Source organism: Palaemon carinicauda, chromosome 22, assembly GCF_036898095.1.
Source record: "Palaemon carinicauda isolate YSFRI2023 chromosome 22, ASM3689809v2, whole genome shotgun sequence".
Taxonomy (NCBI): domain Eukaryota; kingdom Metazoa; phylum Arthropoda; class Malacostraca; order Decapoda; family Palaemonidae; genus Palaemon; species Palaemon carinicauda.
In genome coordinates, this window is record NC_090746.1 from 115,589,063 (window position 1) to 115,594,062 (window position 5,000).

The following is a 5,000-nucleotide window of genomic DNA, read 5'->3' on the forward strand; positions in this document are numbered from 1 at the left end:
TTAATTCACTACCATTCAAACAAACATCGACAGTGTCGGATTCCTTTAATATCACTTAATTCACTACAATTTAAACAAACATCGACAGTGTCGGAATCCTTTCATATCACTTAATTCACTACAATTTAAACAAACATCGACAGTGTCGGATTCCTTTCATATCACTTAATTCACTACCATTCAAACAAACATCGACAGTGTCGGATTCCTTTAATATCACTTAATTCACTACAATTTAAACAAACATCGACAGTGTCGGAATCCTTTCATATCACTTAATTCACTACAATTTAAACAAACATCGACAGTGTCGGATTCCTTTCATATCACTTAATTCACTACCATTCAAACAAACATCGACAGTGTCGGATTCCTTTCATATCACTTAATTCACTACAATTTAAACAAACATCGACAGTGTCGGATTCCTTTCATATCACTTAATTCACTGCAATTTAAACAAACATCGACAGTATCGGATTCCTTTAATATCACAAACATCGACAGTGTCGGATTCCTTTCATATCACTTAATTCACTACAATTTAAACAAACATCGACAGTGTCGGATTCCTTTCATATCACTTAATTCACTACAATTTAAACAAACATCGACAGTGTCGGATTCCTTTCATATCACTTAATTCACTACCATTCAAACAAACATCGACAGTGTCGGATTCCTTTAATATCACTTAATTCACTACAATTTAAACAAACATCGACAGTGTCGGATTCCTTTCATATCACTTAATTCACTACAATTTAAACAAACATCGACAGTGTCGGATTCCTTTAATATCACAAACATCGACAGTGTCGGATTCCTTTCATATCACTTAATTCACTACAATTTAAACAAACATCGACAGTGTCAGATTCCTTTAATATCACTTAATTCACTACAATTTAAACAAACATCGACAGTGTCGGATTCCTTTAATATCACAAACATCGACAGTGTCGGATTCCTTTCATATCACTTAATTCACTACAATTTAAACAAACATCGACAGTGTCGGATTCCTTTAATATCACAAACATCGACAGTGTCGGATTCCTTTAATATCACTTAATTCACTACAATTTAAACAAACATCGACAGTGTCCAGTTGCCTTTGCAACTAATTTCTCATCTTTTTTTGCCATTCTTAATTATCCTTATTCTTCACTTATGTGTTAAATTCGTGTTAGATAGCCGACACAATCACTAGAGAAGTTTAAACATGACGTTTAAAATAGGCCACCACAATCCTTTACATCATTCTACTTTACCTCCATTCCTGCTTTCTGTCTCGTATCTCGCTGTCGAAATTCCTTGAAATTTACCGGTAAATGGCGACAGGGAAGTCTTTCCCCCATGTATCTTGGTGCTAAATGGCCTTTCCGGCCGCTGTGTAGTAACTTATGGCCCACTGCCATAAACCCATGATAACAAAGAGGAGTGTCTGAGCAGAAATCTTGACCTGAGAAAAGAGGGACTAAATGGCTATCTGATTATTTTTCCTATTTCGTATTATTCTTCTAAATTATTTTCATTCATCCTTTTTTAAAAAGTCTGAAACTACAACGCACAAAAGAATGGTCTTTGTTAGAACTGTTTAAGTCTTACCAGGAAATTTCCACAGGAGGGATGTATTGTTTAAATCTTCTAAATTATTTTAATTCATCCTTTTTTAAAAAGTCTGAAACTACAACGCACAAAAGAATGGTCTTTGTTAGAACTGTTTAAGTCTTACCATGAAATTTCCACAGGAAGGATGTATTGTTTAAATCTTCTAAATTATTTTAATTCAGCCTCTTATAAAAAGTCTGAAACTACAACGCACAAAAGAATGGTCTTTGTTAGAACTGTTTAAGTCTTACCAGGAAATTTCCACTGGGGGAATAAATTGTATAGTTTAACACGCTGATTCCTGCTCCAAGATCAGCTATTTCATTGTCTTCAGTCTTTTAGTTAGAAAGATCCAGTCGAAGATTGCAGTTCTATAATACAGTTGTATTACCATCGGGTGAACCTATTAATTTATAATCTATTTATAATGAATCGATTCACCCGATGGTAATGCAACTGTATTATAGAACTGCAATCTTCGACTGGATCTTTCTAACTAAAAGACTGAAGACAATGAAATAGCTGATCTTGGAGCAGGAATCAGCGTGTTAAACTATACAATTTATTCCCCCAGTGGAAATTTCCTGGTAAGACTTAAACAGTTCTAACAAAGACCATTCTTTTGTGCGTTGTAGTTTCAGACTTTTTATAAGAGGCTGAATTAAAATAATTTAGAAGATTTAAACAATACATCCCTCCTGTGGAAATTTCATGGTAAGACTTAAACAGTTATAACAAAGATCATTTTTTTTGCGATGTAGTTTCAGAAATTATAAAAGGCTGAATGAAAATAATTTAGAAGATTTAATAAGAAAAAGGAAAAATAATCAGATAGCCATTTAGCCCCAGCAATAACAATGCTTCGCCAAGTCCCTCTTTTCTCAGGTCAAGATTTCTACTCAGACACTCCTCTTTGTTATCATGGGTTTATGGCAGTGGGCCATAAGTTACCGCACAGCGGCCGGGAAGGCCATTTAGCACCAAGATACATGGGGGACAGACTTCCCTGTCACCATTTGATGGTAAATTTCAAGGAATTTCGACAGCGAGATACGAGAAAGAAAGCAGGAATGGAGGTAGAATGATATAAAGGAAACGTCCCTGCCTGGCGATTGCCAGACTGGGGTTCGAGTTACGCTCAAGCTCGGTAGTTTCTTAGTGTCTGCAACCTCACCATCCTTGTGAGCTAAGAATGGGGGGTGTGACGGAGCCTATGGATCTACTTGCCGAGTTATCAGCAGCCATTGCCTAGCCCTTCCTGGTCCTAGCTTGGTTGAAGAGAGGGCTTGGGGGCTCATCATGTGTATATATGGTCAGTATCTAGAACATTGCCCTACTAGCTAGGGTATTGTCACGGTTCCTTGTCTCTGCCATTCATGAGCGTTCTTTGAATCTTTAAACTAGGGGCTCTTAAGTAATAGCTTTAGATTCAATTTTATTATTATCACCTTCACTATTATTAACCCCGCCAGGGCGGGTATGTTTCTAAGTCTTATTTATTTATTGATTTGTCTGTGTCTGTAGACAGGTTTACGTCAAAACTACACGACGGATTTTGACTAAATTTTCCCCACAGATAAATCTTAGGTCATAGACGACCCTATTAAATTTTGAAGATGATCCGGATCAGAATACTATATCCGGATTTGCCTTTTTCGCCATTTTAAAGATACCGTCATAACTACTCAACGGATTTTGAGGAAATATTCACCACAGATAGATCTTAAGTCATGGACGATACTATACGATTTTGGATATGATCTGGATCCGGATCAGAATACTATATCCGGATTTACCTTTTTCGCCATTTTAAAGATACCGTCATAACTACTCAACGGATTTTGAGGAAATATTCACCACAGATAGATCTTAAGTCATGGACGATACTATACGATTTTGGATATGATCTGGATCCGGATCAGAATACTATATCCGGATTTACCTTTTTCGCCATTTTAAAGATACCGTCATAACTACTCAACGGATTTTGAGGAAATATTCACCACAGATAGATCTTAAGTCATGGACGATACTATACGATTTTGGATATGATCTGGATCCGGATCCGGATTCTAGATGCGGATTTGCCTTTTTCGCCATTTTAAAGATACCGTCAAAACTACACGACAGATTTTGACTAAATTTTCCCCACAGATAGATCTTAGGTCATAGACGACCCTATTAAATTTTGAAGATGATCCGGATCCGGATTAGAATACTATATTCGGATTTGCCTTTTTCGCCATTTTAAAGATACCGTCAAAACTACACGACAGATTTTGACTAAATTTTCCCCACAGATAGATCTTAGGTCATAGACGACCCTATTAAATTTTGAAGATGATCCGGATCCGGATTAGAATACTATATTCGGATTTGCCTTTTTCGCCATTTTAAAGATACCGTCAAAACTACACGACAGATTTTGACTAAATTTTCCCCACAGATAGATCTTAGGTCATAGACGACCCTATTAAATTTTGAAGATGATCCGGATCCGGATTAGAATACTATATTCGGATTTGCCTTTTTCGCCATTTTAAAGATACCGTCAAAACTACACGACGGATTTTGACTAAATTTTCCCCACAGATAGATCTTAGGTCATAGACGACCCTATTAAATTTTGAAGATGATCCGGATCCGGATTAGAATACTATATTCGGATTTGCCTTTTTCTCCATTTTAAAGATACCGTCAAAACTACACGACGGATTTTGACTAAATTTTCCCCACAGATAGATCTTAAGTCATGGACGATACTATACGATTTTGGATATGATCTGGATCCGGATCCGGATTCTAGATCTGGATTTGCTTTTTCGCCATTTTAAAAATGTCAAAATTACTGAACGGATTTTGAGGAAATGTTCATCACAGATAGATCTTAGGCCATGGACGACCTTATAAAAATTTAAAATTTGGAGAATATCCGGATTTGGATTCTAGATCCGGATTTACATTTTTCACCATTATAAAAACATCAACACTACTGAACGGATTTTGACGAAATTTCCACCACAGATAGATCTTAGGTCATGAACGACCCTATTAAATTTTGAAGATGATCCGGATCCGCATCCGAATACTGTATCCGAATTTGCCTTTTTCGCCATTTTAAAGATACCGTCCTAACTACTCAACGGATTTTGACTGAATATTCACCACAGATAGATCTTAAGTCATGGACGATACTATACGATTTTGGATATGATCTGGATCCGGATCCGGATTCTAGATCTGGATTTGCTTTTTTCGCCATTTTAAAAATGTTAAAATTACTGAACGGATTTTGACGAAATTTCCACCACAGATAGATCTTAGGTCATGAACGACCCTATTAAATTTTGAAGATGGTCCGGATCCGGATCCGAATACTGTATCCG